General features: G+C 40.7%; 1 protein-coding gene and 1 non-coding gene across 2 annotated transcripts in view; one reads left to right on the top strand and one right to left on the bottom strand.

The window, feature by feature from the left end:
- Positions 1 to 26,300, bottom strand: part of NRG1 (neuregulin 1) — a 1,079,813-nt gene that overhangs the window by 901,881 nt on the left and 151,632 nt on the right.
- Positions 6,447 to 6,584, top strand: LOC119929326. Its single transcript, XR_005451455.1, has one exon. It is a non-coding gene; the product is annotated as a small nucleolar RNA SNORA7 (small nucleolar RNA).

Genomic DNA, 26,300 nt, shown 5'->3' with positions numbered 1-26,300 from the left:
AGATAATCCACTTTACATTAAAAACAGAGTATCTGCTCTGGAGCATGAGCAGAGGGGTTTACCAGCTGCCCCTGAGATACAGAACACTTTGTAGGAGACACACACATACACAAAGTATTGCAGAATGAAATCTCTTTATTTTTATGTATTGCTCAATTTTTAGCTATCTTTCACTGGACAATTTGTTCTTTTGACAAGCACGCTTTCCTTTACAAAATCCACAGAAATGAGGGATTATACCTCTTTGAAATAAATATAGTGAGATGGCAAAGCCAGGGGCTTCTTCCCATCTGGTTAATCTTAGTGCAGAATGTTTCACACAGAGAGCCCACAATTACATTCTGTCTTTGTAATGTGTGTACTGTGTAGGTGGCTAGGTTGCTGACCCAGAATGGTGTACTCAGCAAATTAGATAGATTCAGTTAATCAATCATTGGCATTTATTGAGCACACACTGTATGCCAAACACTGAACAAGCCCTTGGGAGAGTAAATAGAGTTGGTAAAAGCAATCCCATCCCAGAAGGAATTTAAAATTTAGTAGTGGAGACAGACATTAAAATTAATGACAGTTAGGGGAAGTAACAGAAGAGAAAGATATATATGTAAGTGCTGGCGGGGAGGGGTAAGAATAAGATTTCTTAGGGGGTATAGACTTAAGTACATAGTTGATCAAATAATCATATTAATTGAGTGCTTACTGTGCACAGAGCACTGTCCTAAGCACTTAGGAATGTACAACAGAAGGATATAACAGAATTGGTAGGCACATTCTCTGCCCATGAGGAACTTACAGTTTAGAGGGGTGGTAAAGAAAGAAAAGAAAATAGGAAGGGGAAGATGAGAAATTAATCAAGGAAAGCTTCCTGAAAGAAATGAGATGTTAGTAGGGATTTGAAGATAGGGTAATGGTGGTCTATCAGATCATCAGTGGTATTTGAGAATTTTCTAAGTTTAGAGCCCTGTATTAAGCACTTGGAGAGTACAATATGGTAGATTTGGTAGACACAATTCCTACCCTCAAGGACCTGATAGTATAATATAGCAGACTGACAGACGTGCATTAAAATAAATTACAGATAGGAGAAAGGGCAGAATACAAGGATATATTCGTAAGTACTCTGGTGGTGGGGTAGGATAAGTACCCAAGTGCTTAAAGGTGATGAAGGGCTGGGGTGGAGAGTAAATCAAAGAGATTTGGGGGTATGGACCTAAGTGCATAAGCGAAAGAGAAAGGAGGGTAGGGGGAAATGAGGGGATCATCAGAGAGGGTCTCTTGGGAGAAATGTGATTTTAGTAAAGCTTTGAAAATGGGAAGAGGATCACTTGGGAGGGTACAATGTGATAGACACCTCCCCAAAAGGAATTTACAGTTTAGAGGAAGCGATGTGAAGCACCGCAGCTCAGTGGAAAAGCCCGGGCTTTGGAGTCAGTGGTCATGGGTTCAAATCCCAGCCCCGCCAATGTGTGATTTTGGGCAAGTCACTTAACTTCTCTGTGCCTCTGTTACCTCATCTGTAAAATGGGGATTGACTGTGAGCCCCCCGTGGGACAACCTGATCACCTTGTAACCTCCCCAGCACTTAGAACAGTGCTTTGCACATAGTAAGCGCTTAATAAATGTCATCATTATTATTACTATTATTAAGTGAAGGGGGAATTAGTGCCAGGCAGAAGGAAGGATATGAGCAAATGTCAGTGATAAGAAGGATGAGTTTGAGGAACAGTAAGAAAGTTGGTGTGAGCTAAGTGAAGAATAAAGGGTGGACTGTAGTGGGATAGTAGTGAAGCAGTGTGGCCTAGTGAAAATAACACAGGCCTTGGAGCCAAAGAACATGGGTGCTAATCCTGGCTCCGCTACTCACCTGCTGTGTGACCTTAGGCAAATCACTTAATTTATCTGTGCCTCAGTTTCCTCAACTGCAAAATTGGGGTTCAACGCCTCTTCTCACTCCTATGAGTGATTTCACCAACCAGCCTGATACAGGTCATTTAACTTAACTGCCCTGGGTACCTCACCAGCAGGCAATAGTCAAATTGGGGAGAACAACAACCACTGGAGGAGCCCCTTTATTCGCTCTGAGAAGCACAGATTATTTTAGTTAGCTACTCCATTCACCTGGGAGCATAATCTCCTTGCAGAATAGAAAAGATCTAGGCAGTGATGTGGTATTAGCAGTTCAGAAACAAGATAAGGGAAACAATATTGATCAATAATAGGCTCCCCCTGAGATTTTTCTGACAATTCCAAGATTTAAGGTTTCAGCCTGTTTAAATATTCATTCATTCATTCATTCATTCAGTTGTATTTATTGAGCACTTACTGTGTGCAGAGCACTGTACCAAGTGCTTGGGAATTACAAGTCAGCAACATATAGAGATGGTCTACCCAACAATGGGTTCACAGTCTAGAAGGGGGAGAATATTGTATTTATAATGTAGTATCTTCCTCATCTTTACTTAAATATTCAATGGACAATGAGTTTCCCTGGTACTTAGTTACCATAAACATATGTATATGTTTTGTTACTTTACCATCCCCTTTGACAAAAAAGCACCTGACAATCAGATTAATGGCAGGATCTTAATGCCATTTAGTTAGCTAATGATAGACCACCCCCCTGGCAGCCCAGGGAGACAGAGAGAGGGTGTGTATACTAGAGATACTCAGTGGCAACTCCTAATTAAAGTTTCCGGTAAGGCAAATCAAAAGTATCCTTAGGGACCCTCAGCTGGCAGCACTGGGTAACAGAGGGGATGGGGCTCTGAATTGTTCCCAGGGCAGGAAACCTCTTGGATCAACATTCTCCCAGTCCAGAGATAAGAATCCCACTGTGCATTCCCTGGATTGTGGAGGTGGGGTTATTCAGGAGTTGGACAGCTAGTTTTTCTAGAGGGAATAAGGCAAACCAATTGGGGATGTAAGAAGAGGGAAGTGATGTGAGGCAAAGTGGTAGATGGGAATCCTGAGTGAAGAACAGTTTTTCTGTCCTATGCTTTTTGTTGCTCTTCTACAAACTCTGTGTTAGCATTGTAATAATACTACTAATATTTACTAATTGTGGTATTTGTTATGCACTTACCAGGTGCCAGGCACTGTAATAATAATAATAATAATAATAATAATGATAATAATAATAATAATAATGGCATTTATTAAGCACTTACTATGTGCAAAGCACTGTTCTAAGCGCTGGGGAGGTTACAAAGTGATCAGGTTGTCCCACATGTGGCTCACAGCCTTAATCCCCATTTTACAGATGAGGTAACTGAGGCACAGAGAAGTGAAATACCTTGCCCCAGGTCACACAGTAAACAAGTGGCAGAACTGGGATTAGAACCCATGACCTTCTGAATCCCAGGCCCTCGCTCTAGTGCTTAATACAGTTCTTTGCATACGGTAAGCACCCAATAAACTGATTAATTGATGGATTGACTGATTTGTGCATGTTGCCAGGTGGGTATCTTCATATTTGATAATAAAAGACTATTGATCTCTGAAAGCAGTAATCAAAAGATGTGAACCATGGGTGGATGGGTGGTTGTTATTCCTTGGTAGAATTATCCCTTAGCAAGGCACAAGAGACTGTCAGGGCCTTCATATACATACAGTTCTTGAGAGAAAACAGGTGACCCTAAAACACTGACCAAAGGAATTGATGTTCAACCTCAGTGAATATTCAAGTCATTTAAAAGTAAGATTGTTTGCAATCAGAATGAAAATAGATACATAGCAAAATGAGGAAACAGATGGATTGTTCCCTTTTGCAGCCAGAACAACACTTTATTTCAAAACTAAATGAATGCATTTGTTCTTTCTGAGATTCAAAGGCATGCTTCTGGCTCATAGAAAATAATATTGGGATAAAATGAGGTTCATAAGTATTCCAACCATTAAATGGCTTCCCCTCCCCATCCCCACAGAACTAATGTACATGTTCTTACACTCTGCCATTTCCTCTATCTGTAATTTACTTTAATGTTTGTCTTCCTCACTAGACAGGAATCATGTCTATTAACTAATACTGTAAAGCAGCGTGATCTAGTGGCTAGAGCATGGGCCTGGGAGTCAGAAGGACCTGGGTTTTAATCCAGGTTCTGCCACTTGCTTTCTGGGTGATCTTGGTCAAGACTTTTAATTTATCTGTGCCTCAGTTACCTCTTCTATAAAATGGGAATTAAGATTGTGAGCCCCATATGGAACATGAACTGTGTCCACCCTGATTATCTTGTATCTACCCCAGGACTTAGTACAGTACCTGTCATATAGTAAGCATTTAAATAACCATACGAAATCTTGTATTGTACTATCCCAAGTGCTTAGTAGTGTGCTGCACACAGTAAGCACTCAATAAATACCACTGATTGATTGATTGGAGGAGTCAGAGAAAGATAATGTGATAAGAATGAAGCATATAACTTATCTGTTATTCATTTAGTCCAATGTCTCACAAAAAGCATGTCTTGAATCTCAAAGGAGATATCAGCTAATCCATCAAAGGCAACAGATGCACAGGGAGAGTCCTTTCCAGGGTCTGTTCACAAATTCTGATAAAGCATCACAGGACTGGAGAGGATTTGGAACTTCTCCACTCTCTTTTAGGGATTCAAACGATGCACAGAGGCAGCATCTGCATATTGCTATAGCCAAAATGGCATAGGGTGGCCAGTTAACTATTTATGACCTGGACAGAACTGATTTTGTGGGGTTTGATGAAAGCTCATCAATGACCATGAAAAGTAAAAATGGTAAACTGTGCAGTGATATGGATGGGAAAGGCTAGTGAACAATTAACTAACAGACTAGTAAAATCAATCTGCAAGATGGCTTACAATGCCTATACTTGAAGGAAGCCAACACTGCAAAATGTAGAATTGTAGCAAATACTTCTGAAAGCCTTCCAATGAATTCAGATATTTCAAAAGTACAAAGTAAAAAGGTGAAGACCAATAGCCTGAATTCTGCAGTAATGGCCATCTGTCATTCTACAGTTGTGCTGACCCCCCATTTTGCTCTTTTTTAAGGGCAGCTGATGCTGTTGGACAGGACATGAGTGGTGTTTATACCAGAGCAGGCCATCTGGAAACACAATCAGTGCCCTGAGCCTCAGGGGATTATTGAACCCAGCAGAGCATGAAAGGAAGATTTGTGCCCACAGCTATTTGGTTCTGTTGTGACCTTAGCTCTGTGCAGCCATAATTTTGACCCTTTAATATAACTAAATCAACTACAGTTACTTTCTCAGGCGCCAGTTCAGTCTGTCATTCTCCAAGTGCTGGGATTAGTATTGAAGCAGGTGTCCAGAAATGGAAAGCCATGATTATTCCATAAAGACAAAGATTGAACAGTCAAATATTGGCTAGGACATCTCATAAAGTCAGTTCTTCTCCAATGTGTTTGTGTTGTGGCTAGAAAGTTATTAGAAAATTAGAAAACTGTATTCCCACAATGCCCATCAGTCTGTTAATAGTGCACTAAAGTGTTGGAAGAAATAGTTTTACATATATGATGGAATTTGATGGCATTTATACATATATATACATTGTCAATCAAAGTGTAAGTATAATAGTGTGAGTTTAATGTGAGATGCTCCAGGAATACATCCCCCAGGATCTAGAAGAACTAACTGTACCTTATTTTTCTATAGAAGAAATACCATCCTGTTTTATGTGTTAATACATAATAAGGAACACTCCTAGGAGAAGTTCTGATTAACTCAAGATACCAACTGGCAAATCTGAAAATAGTAACAGTTCCTGGAAGTGGCCAACACAGCAAAGTAAAACATATATTTTTTGATGCACATATTGTAGAAAGGTGGGTTAGTCGTGCAAAAGCCTTTTCAGCCACTCCCAGTGGCAAGTATAGGATCTTAAGAACTTTCTAGGTGCCAAGCACTATACTCAGCACTGGGATATGTACAGGTTAATCATGCTGGGCCCAGCCTCACATGTGGTTCACAGCCTAAGTAGAAGGGAGAATACACATTGAATTTCCATTTTACATATGAATAAACTATAAATGAAGTGACTTACCCAAGTTCAGACAACAAGCAAGTGGAAGAGCTGACATTAGAACCGAGGTTCTTTGAGTCTCTGGCCCATGCTCTTTCCATTAGGCCATGCTGCTCCTTGTCAGGATCTTGTTATCAGTAGGGTCATCTTCAAATTTGAAATATGCTCTTAGTACCCAGAAATTTTGACTGGCTCACTGTTACTGGTTTCTCCCAAAGTTGCCTGTGCAACACTGCTAATTCATCAGGGAGCACCAGATGTATAGCAGCAATGAGCACTGCAAGCCTAAAAATGTCCTGTACTAAGTCCTACATACTGTATTTCAAGTTTTATTCAAATTCTTACTTGCTCACAACTGGATTTCCTTTTGCACAGCCTAATTTCTTTGAAACCCTGGATCTCTGCTAATTTTGCATCTCTGTGTTAGATAGGCCTCTCTCAGGATCATACCTGGAGAGTTTCCAGTACTCTACCAGTCTCAGCTGTGGGAGGGAGAGTCAAGCAGAGGCATACCCATTCCAATCTTAGGTTGGGCAGTGGCTAGCAAGTGGAAGGCAATCTGCTACAAGTCAAAATTTACCTGTGTTGGGCAGCAGAATCTTGGGAGAGAATCAAGGGTGGAGACTCAAGTTTACTGCCTTACTGTGCCTTACTGAAGGTACACCTCCTCCAAGAGGCCTTCCCAGACTAAGCCCCACTTTCCCTCATCTCCCACTCCAGTCCACATCACCCTGACTCACTCCCTTTGCTCTTCCCCTCCTCCCTGCCCCACAGAACGTATGTATACATCTGTAATTTTATTTATTTATGTCTGTTTACTTGTACTGATGTCTGTCTCCCCCCTCCCCCCAGTCTGTGAGCTCATTGTGCCCAGTGATCGTCTCTATTTATTACTCTACTGTACTTTCTCAAGCACATAGTACAGTGCTCTGCACACATTAAGCCCTCAATAAATACAATTGAATGAATGAATGGTTTGTGGAAGAAGGCAATGGTAAATCAGTTCTGTATTTTTAGCAAGAAAACTCAATAGATAAAGTACCAGAATGATTGCAGATGGAGGTAAGATGTTCTGGGAGAGATGTGTCCATAGAGTTGCTATGGGTCAGAAATGACTGGACAGCATATGACAAGACATGTTAGTTAAGGGTGTGTGTGTGTGTACGCACGCGCATGCACATGCACGTGCATATACATACATAAGTGGCAAAAATGTGGCCCAGCCTAGGTGGTAAGAACTTTTTTGGATTTTTTTATGGACGTTTTCTTTGCAATAATCCCCAGATAGTTCCAGAGCTCCTGGGAACTAAGATATGCTCTTTTGAATAACTTTCTGCTTGTTCACGGAATGTAATCCATTAAGAAAACACAAGGGTAAAATGGTTTTTCATTCATTTTACACAACTGTATGCTCCAGATATACTGAAGCAAGGTTAATATTCTCACTATTATCTGATTCTCAATATTACAAACTCTCAGCATGGAGAAAAGGTCCAAACGCACAACTAGAGCCAAAAAAAAAAAAATTATGGCCATTTTAAGAGCTAGCAGATTTCCACCAAGCAACACACCTCATAACAACTATGGCAGATCAAGTGGACCTGATTGGCACTGATCCTACTGGCCATGATATAGTCACTTCTGTACTTTATTAATTTATATTAATATCTGCCTCCCCCTCCCCCTCCCCACCCCCAAGACTGTAAGCTCACTGCGGGCAGGGAATGTGTCTGTTATATTGCTATATTGGACGCCCCAAGAACTTACTAGAGCACTCTGCACACTGTAAGTGCTCAATAAATATGATTGACTGGATCAGTGTCAAGGTCGGGTTGGTGGGCATGGGTAATGGGGGTGCATCAAGGGCCATAGAGGTTAAATATATGGAAGCATCCAGCCTCCCTCCATTCAGCTTAGAAGCAGTGCCCACAATAACAGTGACCTGGAAGAGAACTGCAAAGGAGAAAATGTTGCATAATGACATTATACCGGATGGGTGAGGGAAGCAAAATTTTCCCCATCTCAGGGAATCCAAGTACCTGAAATTGCCCCTGTCTCCTGGAGGCTTTCACCATTAATGACATCTGAATCAGGTTAGACCACACATTATCTGGAACCAGAGAAGTATTGCTCTTTTCAGAAATTTGCAGGTCTAATTCTGTGATGTTAAAATCAGTAGACAAATTGTTTATAATCCAATATGTTTCCTTAATAATAAAAAGCAGGGTATATAGATACAGGAAGTCTCACCTCAGCCCTTATTTATTCTGAGGCCTTACCTACTCTACTAGAGGGATCCCTGCTGAAGGAGTTTGGTAGTCAAGCCTATAAGAACTGAATTGTTATTAAAATGATGGACTTCAAATAAAGACCACATTGACTTCTGACAAAATTTTTATGGGCAATAAACATGTCTGGCCTTGGACTGGACTTCTGAAAAAGATGCAGCAATTATCTCCATTATAACATCTCTTTTTTAACAGTTTGGCAATAAAGCTGTATTACAGTAATTAAATTATTACTTAGAGATAATGGTGCAAGTTTTACCTTTGCTTGGGCACTTTCATTTCCTTCCCTTGAAGTATTTTGAAACTTGAATTTCTTGGTTATGCCCCATCTTGATTTAGAACAGATCAGAGCAAAAATGTGAGTAAAGACATCACCAATCTATTAGCATCAGGAAACTTTTTGCTGAATAGGATGTGAAAGATTACTACTTTTAAAAGTACTATATTTACATTTGCCATGAAAAACTCAAATTCAACAGCTTTCATCACTGCTTTGTATTTCTATTGCTATTTAAACATATAATTATGTTTATCATGTTTTTAATAACAGTTTTTCTATATATTCATATTATTTGGTTAATTATTTTGGCTCCTAGGAAAGCATTACTGCAATTTACATTTTTCCTAGAAGAAAAATTTACTTTACAATGCTTCCTTTGACTTAACTCTCTAATTTCATAGAAGCAATTAAGCATGCTTTTCAGGGTATAGCCAGTATTTCACTTACCCTCCCCCTACTAATTTGTTTTGCAATAAAGCAAGTAGTTTTTATATAAATCTGTCATAAAAACAAAATTATTTTAATCTCCTCTTGAGAAGAGATCTTGGTTCAGATGGTGTGTCTGGAAAAGACAGCTAGACATGTAATCCAAAACTGGTACCATGCAAGCAGAAGTATTGCTTGTGATTTGCAAGAAAACCCAAATTTTAAGCCAACTCAAAAAATTACAAAATTCCACGAAATAATGGGGGATTTTCTGATACAACCAATATTATATCTAGAAAAATGCATATTTTAAATTTAGTATTTATTCCACCCTTAGGTTAATACCTAAGTTAATACCTAATACCTTGGCTTCACAGACTCCGTCCTCTCCTGGTTCTCCTCTTATCTCTCCGGTCGTTCTTTCTCAGTCTCTTTTGCAGGCTCCTCCTCCCCCTCCCATCCTCTTACGGTGGGGGTTCCCCAAGGTTCAGTGCTTGGTCCCCTTCTGTTCTCAATATACACTCACTCCCTTGGTGACCTCATTCGCTCCCACGGCTTCAACTATCATCTCTACGCTGATGACACCCAGATCTACATCTCTGCCCCTGCTCTCTCCCCCTCCCTCCAGGCTCGCATCTCCTCCTGCCTTCAGGACATCTCCATCTGGATGTCCGCCCGCCACCTAAAGCTCAACATGTCGAAGACTGAGCTCCTTGTCTTCCCTCCCAAACCTTGTCCTCTCCCTGACTTTCCCATCTCTGTTGACGGCACTACCATCCTTCCCGTCTCACAAGCCCGCAACCTTGGTGTCATCCTCGACTCTGCTCTCTCATTCACCCCTCACATCCAAGCCGTCACCAAAACCTGCCGGTCTCAGCTCCGCAACATTGCCAAGATCCGCCCTTTCCTCTCCATCCAAACTGCTACCCTGCTCATTCAAGCTCTCATCCTATCCCGTCTGGACTACTGCACTAGCCTTCTCTCTGATCTCCCATCCTCGTGTCTCTCTCCACTTCAATCCATACTTCATGCTGCTGCCCGGATTATCTTTGTCCAGAAACGCTCTGGACATATTACTCCCCTCCTCAAAAACCTCCAATGGCTACCGATCAATCTGCGCATCAGGCAGAAACTCCTCACCCTGGGCTTCAAGGCTCTCCATCACCTCGCCCCCTCCTACCTCACCTCCCTTCTCTCCTTCTACTGCCCAGCCCGCACCCTCCGCTCCTCCACCACTAATCTCCTCACTGTACCTCGCTCTCGCCTGTCCCGCCATCGACCCCCGGCCCACGTCATCCCCCGGGCCTGGAATGCCCTCCCTCTGCCCATCCGCCAAGCTAGCTCTCTTCCTCCCTTCAAGACCCTGCTGAGAGCTCACCTCCTCCAGGAGGCCTTCCCAGACTGAGCCCCTTCTTTCCTCTCCCCCTCGTCCCCCTCTCCATCCCCCCGTCTTACCTCCTTCCCTTCCCCACAGCACCTGTATATATGTATATATAGTTGTACATATTTATTACTCTATTTATTTATTTATTTATTTATTTTACTTGTACATTTCTATCCTACTTATTTTATTTTGTTGGTATGTTTGGTTCTGTTCTCTGTCTCCCCCTTTTAGACTGTGAGCCCACTGTTGGGTAGGGACTGTCTCTATGTGATGCCAATTTGTACTTCCCAAGCGCTTAGTACAGTGCTCTGCACATAGTAAGTGCTCAATAAATACGATTGATTGATTGATTGATTGATTAATACCAGTGAGCATTAAATCCTTCCATTGTTCTACTTAACAGCTAGCCAATGGTGAATAAAATTAGAAGTGGAAGTACCTAGCATTAACCCTGGAACCTTCCAAATGAATATAAATACGAAATAATAATCCTGAATTTGCCACCAGATGATCTTTCTCCCTGTAGCAATAAATCAATGAGAAATCAATCAATCAATCAGTGAGAAATCAGTGGCATTTATTGAGCATTTACTATGTATAGAACACTATACTAAGTCCTTGGTAGAATGTATTAACAACCAAGTCAGCAGACACTTTCCCTGCTCACATGAGAGGAGCAATATGGTTTAGTGGAAAGAACATGGGCTCTGCAAATTGCTTGCTGCGTAACCAAGCATATGTCACTTAACTTCTCTGGGCTTCAGTTTCCTCATCTATTAAATGGGAGTAAAATACCTGTTTTCCCTCCTACTTACTTCTCCCCCTCTAGACTGTCACTGTGGGTAGGGAATATATCTGTTATGTTGGAAGATCTTCCTAAAGGCCAGCCTTCACACCCCATTCCTCTAAAGCCAGCTTACTCAATGTGTGCCTATTTTCTCTATCTCACCACTGACTCCTTTCCCACGTCTTCCCCCCTAGCCTGGACCTCCCTCCCCTTTCATTTATGCCAGACCACCACCTTCCCACTCTCAAACCACGAGTAAAGTCTCATCTTCTCTATCATTAAGCACTCTTTTTCCCACCCTGTTCTCCCTTCTGCGTCATCTATGCGCTTGTAATTGTGACCTTTGGCCATTTGATATTCACCTCAAAGCTCTATTGTACATAGCTTTAAATTATATATTGTAAATTACTGATTTATTTTTATTAATGTGTGTCTCCCTCCCTAGACTGTGAGCCTTTATGGGCAGGGAATGCGTCCGCTAGTTCTGTTGTATTGTACTCTCCCAAGCACTTAAATCAGTGCTCTGCACATAGTAAGCACCCAATAAATACCATTGATTGATTGAAATCCAGGGCTCCAGCTCCTGATTTGCCCTATGTATAAATAATTAATAATAACTTTGGTATTTTTCAAATGCTTACCACATGCCAGGCACCGTACGAAGTACTGGGGTGGATACAAGCAAACCAAGTTGGACACAGGCCCTGTCCCACATTGGGCTTACAGTCTTCATCCCCATTTTACAGATGAGGTAAATGAGGCACTGAGAAATGAAGGGAGTTGCCCTAGGTCACACAACAGACACATGGTGGAATTAGGATTAGAAGCCAGGTCCTTCTGACTCTCAGGCCAATGCTCTATCTACTAGACCCTGCTTACTGGACACTGCATTTTATCTTGTTTCTTCTGTTTTGAATAGGCAGGGACTGTGTCTATGAACTCTGTTACATTGTTATATTGTACTCTCCCAAGCACTTAGTACCGTTCTCTGTAAACAGCACTTAATGAATATGATTGATTGATTGATTGATTTCATCTTTCCTACTGTCTCTGTTACCAAATCCTGCCTACATCATGTTTATAGATTATGAGCTTCAGGAAGGCCAGGGACCATGTTACCTCTCATCTATCTATTTTTTCCCAAGGCTTAGTACAGTTATGTGACACAGTAATCCCTTGGCAAATATCATTATTACTACTATACTACTACTACTACTACTAGATGACCGATAGCAAACTCACCTGACAAAAATGCTGATATCAGAAAATACCTGCATCCCTTTCATGCAGCTAGTTAGCCACACATCTCATGCTTCATATAATAATTATGGTATTTGTTAAGCATTTGCTATGTGCCAGGCACTGTTCTAAGCACTGTTCTGACACCCTCCAAACCAAGAAGCAGCCATCATTTTTATCTAGGTCTGGGTGTAATCAAACCAGCCTGGGGAGTCTTGGGTGGGAAGGAGAGGAGTCTATGACCTTGGAAAGTTGAATCCAGGAGCCTAGACTAGCCTGGGTCATCTGTTTGTGATGGCACTTGGGAGTATCCAAGTGAGGTTCTGACAAGGAGGGTGCCATCTTGAATCTCATGGAATGCAAACCCTCAATCTGTGATGGGGTCCTCTGGTCTGGAGTTCTGGGGGAAGTTCAGGTCTTAAGTTGGTCCCAAAAGGTTTTTCAGAGCCATTACAGATCCTAAATCACATGGAAGGAATGGGAGAACCAGTGATAGTATCAGCCCTCCCAGTTTCATCTTCCTAAGGTACACCTAGAATATAGAATCGCAGTCCTTTCCAAGATGTACAGCATTTACCCCTCCTCCCCACATTCAGCCTGGCTTTATTCCTATTAGAGAGAAATTAATTTTCCAAAGCATGGGAAGCAGTATGGCGTAGTGGATAGAGCATGGGCTTGGAAATCATAAGGTCATGGCTTCTAATCCCAGCTCTGCCACTTGTCTGCTTTGTGACTTTCGGCAAGTCACTTCACTTCTCTGTGCCTCAGTTACCTCATCTGTAAAATGGGGATTGAGACCGTGAGCCCCAGTGGGGCACAGATTGTATCCAACCCTCTCTTATGGTATTTGTTAAGTGCTTACTATATGTCAGGCACTGTACTAAGTGATATTTTTATCCACTCCAGAGCTTAGTATTGTGCCTGGCACATAGTAAGCACTTAACAAATACCATAATTATTGTTAACATTATTATCAATGCCCAACCACATTTAAAACAATTCCCAGTTGATGGCAAAGATGCTTCCCCCAGTTCCAGCAAAATGCAGGTCAGAATTCGCTAAATCACGTACTATTGCACCAGAACTGTCCAACAGCACTTCAAGCTTCAAATTATGTAAATGGCCTGTTGTCTGTATGACACAAGACCAGCACAGAGGAAATTCCATTTTGAAAAAGTCTCTTGGAACAAAATCTCTATTATAAACAAAACAATGCTGTGTTCGGTCTGCCAGCTGGCTGAATTTCATGTAATTTCATTACAGGGAAAGTCAGTTTTTATTGGATCAAACGGGACACCTCTTAAAATTCCCTGAACAGAATTTCACCCACAGTTGTTGGAGCTTTATTGCAAGGTAACTGCACAATGTCTAGAGCAGACTGAATCACTCTATCAATTAATGACATTTATTGAGTGGTTACTGTGTGCAGAGCACTATACTAAGATCTTACTATGTGCCAAGCACTGTTCTAAGCCCTGGGGTCGATGCAAGGTAATCAGGTTGTCCCACGTGGGGCTCATAGTCGTAATCCCCATTTTACAGATGAGGCAACATGCACAGAGAAGTGAAGGGACTTCTCCAAGGTCAAGCAGCAGACAAATGGCAGAGCAGGGATTAGAACCCACGTCCTCTGACTCCCAAGCCTGTGCTCTTTCCACTAAGCTATTCTTGGGAGGGTACAATATAATAGAGTTGGTAGACAAGTTCCCTGCTCACACTGGCCCTAAAAGCAGTATGGGGCTACAGGACTGGTCTGGATGGAACCTAAATGCACAGTCTTGACTTAAAGGAAGATAACCCGACAATATAATCTCTTTCTGTTGCAATTATTTTTGGAAATGAGAAATAGCCAATTAATGTTGAGTCACCGAGTAATCATGAAACTAATACATACAAAGCTACCTTGAACATGCCATTGTTCATAGTTTGTAGACAGCAAAGAATCCCATTCCTCTTGAATGTTGAGTCTGAATGTATTTCCTAAGTTACCCTTTCAGCAATTTTTCATCTAAAAAGTGTCAACTGCAGTCTCTGTAACCACACTAATTTATAAAGTATGTCACCAGTGCCAGCTTCTTTGGTGCTAAAGAAAATAGACTAAATACCCCTTGGCGCTCACTAGTGAAACCAAAATGCCCAATATAAAATATACCTGGAACATTGGGAAACCTTTGCATCACTCCCAAAGTGTAGGAACAATCTGTAAAGGAGGACTCCTCTCACTCCAACATCAACCATGTATTCAGAAAGGATAAACAGTTCAGTGCTAGAGGCAAAAATACAGAGTTCTAAGACCGATTCTTGGCTGACTTCAGTTACCCAGTCCAAACAGCTCTAGCTCAGGGCCAAGTATCCTGTCCAGTAGTATGAAGTATCCTCTTCTAGTAACTCTGACTTTCTGAAATGAAATTGTTTTAAACTCAATATAGTTCAATTTTCTGCCAATTCTGTTGTATTGAACTCTCCCAAGCACCTAATACAATGTTCTGCACATAGTAAGTGCTCAGTAAATATCAATGATTGATTGATTGACTGATTGAAATGACCAGTGCCTTTTCAACTGTCAGTGTGCTTAATCTGTGTACCAAGGGTACACCATTTATTCTGGGTGTATATATGTGAATGTATAATAATAATAATTATTATGGCATCTAAGTGCTACTAAGTGCCAAGCACTGTTCTAAGCACTGGGGTAGATACAAGGTAATCAGATTGTCCCATGAGGGGCTCACAGTCTTAATCCCCATTTTACTGATGAGGTAATTGAGGCACAGAGAAGTTAAGTGGCTTACCCAAGGTCACACAGCAGACAAGTGCAGAGCTGGGATTAGAGCACATGTCTTCTGACTCCCAAGCCAGTGCTCTTGCCACTAGGCCATGTATATGTAGCTGTCATTTCTTTTCAATTCTTATAAAATGTATAACAAAGTCTTTTTGACATATGAGAGTGGGGAAGAAAAAGCCAGTGTGGGACCAACATGCTCTGCCATACTGCCTGAAACTCTAAACTATACGCTCATTGTGGGCAGGGAACATGCCTACCAACTCTTATATTGTACTCTCCCAAGTATTTAGTACAGTACCCTGCACATAATAAGTACTCACTAAATACAATTGATGGATTTATTGAGACTGTACATCCTTCTGTTTTTAATAACTTATTCTGCCCTGTGGCTTGCTTGAGCCTCTGGCACATCCAGGAAGGTGCTTAACAAATTATTCTGATGATAGTAATTATTTTCTGAAGAGATTATTTGGAGCTAACCCACAAAGATATTTCTCTTGAGCCCTCAATTCTGCAAAATATGGCTTAGCCACATCCTTGTGAGTCATCTTCTCCAGGAGCATCAATAAAATGTTTGAGATCTAGAGCAAGACTACTTGGAAAAGTGAGTTTATTTGAAAATTGTGTTATTTTTTAATGTCATTATTCATGTTACTGAAAGTATATTTTATGATATGAGGTGTTCTTAGGCAATAGCTACTTAAATCTAACAAAGAGGTAGCGTGGCCTAATGGAAAGAGTATAGGTTTGGGGTCAAAGGATCTGGATTCTAAACCCAGCTCTACGAACTGAATACTGTGTGACTGAAGGAAAGTCACTTAACTTCTCCGTGCCTCAGTTTCCTCAGCTGTAAAATGGAGATTAAATAGTTGTTCTCCCACCTACTTAGATTGGGAGTCCCATTCAGGACAGGGACTATGTCTGACTAAATTAACTTGTACCTACCTCAGTACTTAGAACAGTGTTTCACGTGTAGTGATGCTTAACAAATACCATAAAAAAGAAGCCTCTCTGTTTGACCTGTAAATACTGGAGTGTCACATAGATCAAAGACACCTGCAGGTCTCAGAAAGCAATGGTCTGAAGGGAATGTTGCCTTTGGAATAGCCTAGTCTCTCCTAGACATAAGCGGACATCTGCATTCCCCATAAAGGAGAATTCCCACTGAACTAAGGAGGGTAGAATAGGGGGACCCTGGGGCACTTGTACCAGACTTGGGTGAAGAGTTTATTTTACTACCTTACAGAGAACTGTGGGGAGAAAAAAACTAAGCTCACTGGCATCTTTAACTTTCTCCCTCCCTTCCTTCCTTCTTTTTTCCCTTCCCTTCCATTCTTCACCCCACTCTTATCTCCTTCCTTCTTTAACTTTTTGCCTTCCTTCCTTTTTCTGTCTCTCCTCTCACTCATTTACACACACACATACACAAATGACCCTCTCAACAAAAGCAACTGGGCAGAATTTCAGGGATGATTGAAATTTTCAGCCAATCATTTGCAAACTATGCACCTCCAACCCTTCTGGGCAAAGCACAGTTTCTATCTCCTCCCCTGCAAAATCTTGCCACAGCTTAGTTCTAGCAAAACCACAGACACTATAACAGAGGTTTCCACTTTAGTAAAGGAAGTTGAACTCTAGAAAAACTTCTTATTAAGATTCACTATAGTTAAGGTTTCATGGTTAACAAGTTCTTTAAGCTGCTTCTATTGTATTACTACATTTTTCAGTAATGTGAATTTTGGTAATCTTTATGTCCTATACTGTCATTGCCTGAGATTTATATTTGTATGTACATTAGTGTGTTGGCATTAATAGAGTTTTCTCCATTAAACTGTAAATGTCCTGAGCATAGGGAACATGTTTCATTGTCCCTTTGTAATTTCATTGTCCCTTTGTATTTCCTCTGCAGCATCAATGTTTTCCACTCAATACAGGTGGCTGAATAAAACAATGAATGAATTTAGATCTAATATTTTCTCTTTCTTGATGTAGCTGCTTCCTGATATGAGAGAGGTTTTTGAGGATAAGTGAGAATTCACACCCTTGATTTTCCCTTTTTATTCATAAAAAATTACATAACTATGTCTGAGATCACTGCTGCGTATTTTAAGATATATCAGATTCATGGATAACATTACTATCTAAAATCCCCCAATAATCACAGCGTTAATCACAGAAGAATTTGGGGGAACAGAAATTGCAACATGAATGAGCGACTCCTGTTGCAAAATTATATATAAATAATATAGAGATGATCCTCATTTTCTAAGATGACACAGCTGTCAATTGAATTCTATTCACGTGTATAGTTGCGGTTCAAGGAAAGAAACCCTCCTCCCAGTTGCTTCCCAATTGGCTGTTATGTCAGCTCCAGACATCCTTTAAAAGTTTTACATTGAACTCCACAAGGTGATTTGTAATTATTTGCCTGTCTTCTTGTGTACAGGCAATCCTTGATTTACAACATCTCATGTTATAATGAATGTCTCAGGCAATGTTTCTAAATTAAGACCATTTCAGCTTTGCAATAATATTCTGTATGACAATACCTCCATTTACCACCTACTGTACAGTACTTCATTGGAAGTGAGTGTGTTGCATGCACCAGATCTACAGGAAAATGGGGAAATAATTTTGAAACATGTGATTGGTGGGAGGAAAAAAAGAGCAAGGGGTGGGAGAATGGGAGAGCGGAGAGGAAAGGGGACAAAGTGGGCTGGGAAGGGGTGGGGTACGAGAGACTTGGGGATACTTGATCACCACCAAGGAGGGTCAACATATCAATTTTACTTTCAATGAAGTAAAAGTCAGCTACCTTATCAAGGAACTACTTGACTTGATATGAATGCCCTGATGAAGTTAGTATACTGTACACTATACATTAGTACAGTGCTCTGCACACAGTAAGTGCTCAATAAATATGATTGAATGAATGAATGAAGGAAGGAATGAATGAAGTTATATACTCATATATTTCATAGAGCACACAATTCTGAACCATTTTGGGAAAACTTGAGTAGCTTGACATAAGGGAACCAATTCCCTTATACCACACAGTTTCTATGAGAAAAAATCTTTCTGATTTACAACATCTAAGGGTGGCTCCACCTGTCCCCTTCAGCAGTGCCATGGTAGTTTGAGACCATACCCAATATGAGATTTTTGTTGCTGTTATGATTAAAAGTCCTTAGTTTGGTCAATACATTTCTGGATCACTTCTATTTCTTAGCCTGGTCTACATCACTACTGACAGGGTTATGTAATACTCCATTTTGTTATAATCTAGAGGAACTGCAAGGTGTTACTGATATATTTTAACCAAAAGTTGAAAATGTGAAGAAAATAGCCTATACTCTATGCTAACCCCATTTTACCAGAATATCCTTTAAAATGTTTTTAACACAATAGAACATTTTTGGGAAATGACATAACAAAGATGTGTATCTAATAACTGTGATATTTGTTAAGATCTTACGACATGCCAGTCACCATATTAAGCCCTGGGGTAGATACGAGGGAATCAGATAAGACACAATCCATGTCCCACATGGGGCTCACAGTCTAAATTGGAGCGGTAACAAATATTTAATCCTCATTTTTCAGATGAAGAAACTGAGGCAAGGTCACACAACAGGCAAATGGAGGTGCTGGGATTAGAACCAAAATCTCTAATCTGAAATTCAAAGTTAACATGAAGTCTGATGAAACAGTAGTAATTATTAAACATCTGTGTGAAAATCACAGTAGTAAGAGCTTGGGAGGTTACAACAGAATTAATAGACAATTACTGCCCTAATAATAATAGTAATAATGGTATTTGTTAAGTGCTTACTATATGCCAAGCACTGTTCTAAGCGCTGGGGGAGATTAAGGGTAATTAGGTTGCCCCATGTGGGGCTCACAGTCTTAATCCCCATTTTACAGATGAGGTAACTGAGGCACAGAAAAGTTAAGTGACTTGCCCAAGGTCACACAGCTGACAATTGGTGGAGCAGGGATTAGAACCCATTACCTCTGAGTCCCAAGCCTGGGCTCTTTCCACTGAGACATGCTGCTTCTCTAGAGGAGCATACTATTCTTCAGAGCTGAGGACATATGACTGCACAATGCTTATAAGAAACTATGACAGCAATTCACGTTCCTGAGGTAAGGATAGCAGAGACTTGCTTCATTTACAGTCATTCTAGACTTTAAGCTCCCTCTAGACTGTAAGTTTGTTGTGGTCAGGGAACCAACTCTGTTATAGTGTAATCCTCCACTGCTTAGGACAGTGTTCTGCACACAGTAAGCATTCAATAAGTATGATTGATTGATTAATCCGGACAAGGATGGGGGATATGGACACAAGTGCATCCATCTTAAGGGGCTCTTTGCCTCATTAGTACTCCTGCTCTACTCCTTGTTCCTCTTCCCTCAGGGCTTTAATGGAAGTAGAGGAAATGAGAGGCCATCAGTCCTCAGTTTGTCCATTTCTCTGGACTAAAATCCCCCTCACTCTCATTTATTCATTTAATTGTATTTATTGAGTGCTTACTGTGTGCAGAACACTGTACTAAGCGCTTGGGAAGTACAAGTTGGCAACATATAGAGACGGTCCCTACCCAACAGCGGGCTCACAGTCTAGAAATAGCCCATCTCCAAGTCCTCATCATGCCCCATGGATCCTTCAACCACTGGCACTTTGAGGTACCTGAAGTGATATCTTTAGAGCAGGAACATCCAGAAGGCTCTCCTTTAGACCTGGGAACTGCCCCTACAAGCCTTCCTCAAATCCTGGGGGTAAGCAGTCGATCAAGAAACCACCATCTCTTCTCCCCTGACTAAAATGGCCTAGTGGATAGAGCATGGGCCTAGGAGTCAGAAGGATCTGGGTTCTGCCACTTGCCTGCCGTGTGACCTTGAGCAAGTCATTTTACTTCTTTGTGCCTCAGTTAGCTCACCTGTAAAATGGGGATTAAGAGTGTGAGGCTCTTTGGACTGTGTCCAAACCTGATTAACTTGCATCTACCCCAGTGCTTACAACAGTACTTGACACTTAGTAAGCATTTAAGAAATACTATTAAAAAAATAGTAGTGGAGGACAAGGGCAAAGGCCAGGAGATCAGTTTACCACCTCTGCCTCCAAAGAGGCAATGGAGAGAGCAGGATAGGAGCAACAAAGCTGGGGCCCTTGACCTGGACATGAACTTCATCTATTTCACCACTTTAGCCCTCAAATAATCAGCAAAATTTCCATTTTCAAAAGAGTGTTAACCAACCAACCCCAACCAACCAACCAATTAACTAACCCCATGTATTGAACAGCTTCTGTGTGCAAGATATTGTTCTAAGCTCCTAGGAGAGTACATCAAAGACAAAAGGCTGTCTGCGAGTAGCTTACAATGCAAAGCAGGAGACACACAATTATTTGTCATCAGGAGGAAAGAAGCAGTGGAGAAGTGGATAAGTGAATAAGAACTTAAAATCATAAAGTACATAAAGTACATGCTGAGAAGCAGGGTGGCTTAGTGGAAAGAGCACGGGCTTGGGAGTCAGAGGTTGTGGGTTATAGTTACACTCCGTCACTTAACTTCTCTGTGCCTCAGTTGCCTCATCTGTAAAATGGGGATTAAGACTGTGAGCCCCAAGTAGGACAACCTGATAACCTGGTATCTATCCCAGCACTTAAAATAGTGCTTGGCACATAGTAAGCACTTAACATATACCATTATTATTATTATTATTATTAAATAAAACTATACATTTATAATTCCTAGAGGTGGCTGTGAATATGAAAATACTGAGATGGTAGGGTATGGCTTGGGGAGAAGAGATTTAATTGAGGCTGTTGGAAGAGGTCAGAGGTGGGATAGAGAGAGCAATGGAGCAGCAAAAGGTTTGCTTAAGAGGAGTTGAGAGCACAAGCTGGCAGGTGGCCAGTGAAGCGGAAACCTAATTAACTCTGCCTGAACAAAACTCTCCCTTTATCAGATTTAAAGGCTTTGGGGAGCCACATATGCCTCACTTTGAATTTTGCTAATATCTTTGCTAATTGTTACCAAGTGTATGAATTCCTGTGCTAGCATACAATATTCCCTAGTTTTCCCTTAGAAACCAAATTTCAATAATAATTATCGGGTATAGGTGAACATCATCAATGAAGAACTCCAAATGGACATCCTGGGGCAATTGTGTAGCATTTCCAGAGGCTAGATGTCAACTCCTGTTTTATGAGTCAATGCTGCCCTAAATCAGTCAATCAATCGATCAATCAGTGGTATTTACTGAGTGTTTACTGTGTACAGAGCATTACACTAAGCACTTGGTGTTTACACAATACAACAAAATTGGTAGACACAATCCCTATCTACTAGAATCTGATAGTCTAAAGGAAAACCCCTCTTCAAACAAACCCCTCTGTCAAGAGGCAATTCATCAATCAGTGGCATATAGTAAATGCTTACTGTTCACATCCTCTTAAAATCCTCCAGAGGTTAGGACAGAATTACTCAGACCAAATTTCTGCCCTTTAGAAATCAAATTCTTGTAACAAAGGTGGCAGGAATGAACCAGCCTCCCTCCTTCTCTTAAAACTGGTCTGGGAATTGGGAAGAAAGGCCTTTGCTTCCTCCACTAGGCTCAAGTTTTTTGGGGCAGGGCAGGAGACCATTTCTAGCCAACTCTTGAAAAGCACTGCTCTGCATGCCCAGATAGCCTGAAATTTCGGAATCATTTTAGAGAGCTTTCTCAGTCCGCTCTTCAGAAGCCACGGAAATTAACTCTAGAATCAAGGGCTAATGGAATTTCCTGCATCAATTTAAACACTGACATCTTATATGAGTGAATATTTTAAAAGTAGTAGCAGTAGCACTTATTGAGTGTGCACTTGGTTCAGTGCACTGTTCTAGTCACTTGAGAAATCCTAAAGTGACTTGTTTCCTGCCCACAAGGATCTTAGAGTTTAACAGGTGGGAAAAACATAAAAAAATATTTACAAGCAGGGTGATCAAAATAAATGCAATGAGCAGACATTTTAACCCAGTTTCCCTAAACAGATTGTACTACATATAGCTAAACCATAGTTCAGTAGTATTTCATGTATTGTCATGGTTGATGTGATAGCATCAGACTAAAGCCAGACTTGAAATATAACAACTGTTCTGAGCCCAATTCTAATCTTGTAATCCTTCTACAAATAAATCTCCAAGGCATATCTGTAAAGTTTAGGGCTTACTTATTAGTGTTCTTCTTAGTCTCTGATTTTAATGAAACATGGATTCAGTGAATTCAAACCTTAATATATTCCACTTTCCACCTTCCAATTTCCCTTTCCTTTTTAAAAAAAGTTAGCTCTATGGTCAGTGCATCAATTAGTGGTATTTATTGAGCACTTATTTGTGCAGATCATGGTACAAAGTACAGTACAACAGCATTCCCTGTCTCTTCTATAGGAGTTTATATTTTTTCACATTTTGTTTTTTTTTCCACTTTGGGGGATACATTGATGCACAGTCTCTGATCCCTTCCACTAAAATTAAATATAATATTTAGAACAGTATCTACAACAGTTAAAAAATATTGAGTAAGATTAATCTCTTCCTGAAAAGGTATTTCAGCATCACATGCTGGAAAAGAAATGGGTAAGGTTTATTTCTTTTTCTTTTTTGGGGGGGTGCATTTGTTAAGTGCTTATCATACTAAGTGCAGGGGTAGACAAGTTGAAATTAGCACTGCATATTTACTTAAACGTGAATTGATAAAATAAGAACTGAGCAGATTTTATGCAATAAAAATGAGGCACAAGGGATGCTTTTAATCAGAAGCACTCTTTCTTGGCACCCTGAAAGAAAATGATTTCTGATGAAGTTTGATAAATATATATTTTGTTTAAACTGCACTAGCCCAACTTTGGAGTATGTCATGTTAAGATATACTGCAGCTCAATGGGAAAGGTGAACTGACTTAATTTACAGGATTTTGATTCATGAATTCTTCTCCCATCTGGGAAATAATTCATGTTAGAGAAATAACTCTTGTTTCTTGTTGCTTGCCTGGGTGCTGTGGAAACCTAAAATGGAACGGGATAACTCATCTGAAGAAAGGGGGTATTCCTAACCCCATTACACATTCACACACAGTCCCCTGAACTTAACAAATGGGTGGGGTACAAAGGAAATGAAGGAATATTTTCTAATTCATCAAACAGAACTTTGATTTACATACAAGCAGAAATGGCATCCATGTGTGCTGGCTTTCCATGCTAAATAATATTCTATTAGAGAATCTATGACAATCTTGGCCAAGAATCAAATTCACTGACTTCATAAACTGGAATGGAGGGTAGATCCCAACATACACTGGAATTCTCTGTAGTTTGATAACACAAAGAAATGTTTCCAGTCCACAGCCAACTTTTATGGGTATTTTTATGGTGCTAGTTAAGCACTTACTATGTTCCAGGCTTCGTACTAAGTTCTGGGGTGGATGCCAGCTCATCAGGTTGGACACAGTCCCTGTCTCACTTGGGGCTCACAGTCTCAATCCCCATTTTACAGATGAAGTAACTGAGTCACAGCAAAGTTAAGTGACTTGCCCAAGGTCAAACAGTAGACAAATGGCAGACCTGGGATTAGTCAGGTCCTCCTGACTCCCAAACCTGTTTTATACCCAGGCTCTTTCCTGACCTTCATTCATTCATTCATTCATTCATTCATATTTATGCTCTGTCCTAATACCCTCTTCTCAAACTTCTGTGGGTATGGAGGAAGAGAAGGGCACCTCTCACATCAGCAGTGGCTTTAAAGGTGAAATTTGCCATGCTGTTACCACCTTAAAGAAAACTCAAATACTCAATTCTAAGCAACTGGCAGGACTTTTTTAAGAGAAGTTTTGGTTGGTTCCTTTCAGAGATATCCCCCAAATAAGACAGAATGTGACAAGGTTAGTCTACCCACCCCATCCCACTTGCTCCGCAGCCATTGTGTTTCCCTCCCAGGTTATTATGAGCAAAAATAGGTATGCCAGATTCCTTCTCAGCTCTTGTCCAATGTTTAAAGGCTGTAACCATGGTGATTCTTTTAGCACCTGTTCCTTTGGCCTACAAGAGAAATCCTCATCTTTCCCCCTAAACACACTGCTCCCCCTAACTTCCCCATCTCAGTGAAAAACATCGAATTCCCTGTTCCAGGAGCCCACGATCTCAGGGCCATATATGACTCTTCACTATGGCTCCACTCTCACATTTAGGCTTACTGCCAAATTATTCTGGTTCTTCCTGCACAACTTGTCCTAAATCAAACCCTTCCCCTCCACTCAAACTGCGTCCCACCTAGTACAACCTCTGGCTTTCCCAGTAGTCTAGCATTGACCTCGTTGCCCATCTCTAGTCAGTCAGTCAATCGTACTTGTTGAGCACTTACTCTGTGAAGAGCACTCTATAAAGCACTTGGGAGAGTACAATATAACAATAAACAGGCACATTCCTTACCCACAACAAGCTTACTGTCTAGAGGACTGTAAGCCTCCTGTTTCTCCCTCCTTACACCTACTCTTCATGGTGTTGCACAGATCATATCATAATCTAAAGCATCACATGGCCCACATCTCTCCCTGTTGCAAACTCTCCACTGGCTTTCTGCACCTCTCTGCAACAAACAAAAACTACTAACCATCAGCTTCAAAACTCCCCACCACTTGATCCCACTGCGCTCAGTATTGCTCAGCTCATCTATGTTCCTCCCAGGAATAAAGTTTTAAGAGTGAAATTTGCCATACTACCAGGTGTGAACCAATGGTAAGGTAAACACCTTAAAGAAACCTCAACAAATATTCAATTCTAAGCAACCGGGCAGGACTTTTTGCTTAGACCTTTTGGACTTTTTGTGGGAGGACAAACTCCTCTCTATACTCTGTACTGAATCTCCTGCCTCCATCCTCCCATTAATTTTGCTTCCTTGTCTTGGAACTTCTTCCCTCCCCATTTCATACAGATCACAACTCTCTCTAAATTCAAATTCCTCCTAAAAGCCCACCTTCTCCAACAAGCTTTCCTGGATTGATTTCTCACTATACTGAACCATTTTAACTTATTCGATATTTATCACTCGTGTATATGCTTACACAATTATTTACCTGTAAATACTTTTATATTTATGTTGCCTAATGGATGTAACCAATCAATGGTGTTTACTGAGTGTTTACTGTGTGCGGAGCACTGTACTAAACACTTGGGAGAGTATACTACGATAAAGTTGGTGACCCGATCCCTGCCCACAAGGAATTTACAGTCTAAACTCATTTTATGGATGGGGAATATGTCACTTCTTTATTCTGTATTTCCCAAATGCCTGATACATTGCACTGCACCAAGTCATGCAGCATAGACTAGTGGATAGAGCACAAGCCAGTCAAAAGGACCTGGTTCTAATCCTGACTCCACAACCTGTCTGCTGTGTGTCCTTGGGGAAGTCACTTAACTTCTCTGTGCCTCAGTTACCTCAACTGCAAAATGGGGATTAAGACTGTGAGCCCTGTATGGGACACGGATTGTGTCCAACTTGATTATCTTGTATCTATCCCAGAGCTTAGTTTAGTTCCTGGCACAGAGTAAGTTCTTCACAAATACCATTAAAAAAAACATAAAAAAGTGGCAATTCAATACTACTATTATGACTGGATCTGAATAGGGCCTTAGGTCAAGTAAGACTCCATCAAGTTTTAATATCCTAATGTGTTCATGTATTATCTCAGGAGAAAGGTCCAAAATCAAGTATGTCATTTGATTTAAACCCTTAGAAGTATAGATGGGTATGTTGCACTTTCACAACTACATTTTTTAAAGTACTTTGGGAACTATTAATAATTTTTTCCCTTGAAATGCAAGTCATCCTATTACATCTATACTGACTGATGGTGATGCAAAAATTGTTTAGATTTCTGGAAGTGAGTCAATGAAATGCTCAGCTTAATGGAGCTTTGTGCTTGGGATCCAAAAATGTATCTACTCATTGGAATTTTTGTTAAAGGTAATGTAATTAGTAGCTCCCTGGGGTAAGACTGTATGACATCAAACAGTTACTCTGTGTTGCCATTTGTGAGTTTTTTGGACAATTCAAGGCC

The sequence above is a fragment of the Tachyglossus aculeatus genome, chromosome 5 (genome assembly GCF_015852505.1).
Source record: "Tachyglossus aculeatus isolate mTacAcu1 chromosome 5, mTacAcu1.pri, whole genome shotgun sequence".
Lineage (NCBI taxonomy): Eukaryota > Metazoa > Chordata > Mammalia > Monotremata > Tachyglossidae > Tachyglossus > Tachyglossus aculeatus.
Note: the sequence above shows the minus strand (reverse complement) of the source record. Positions and strands in the feature narration are given on the sequence as shown.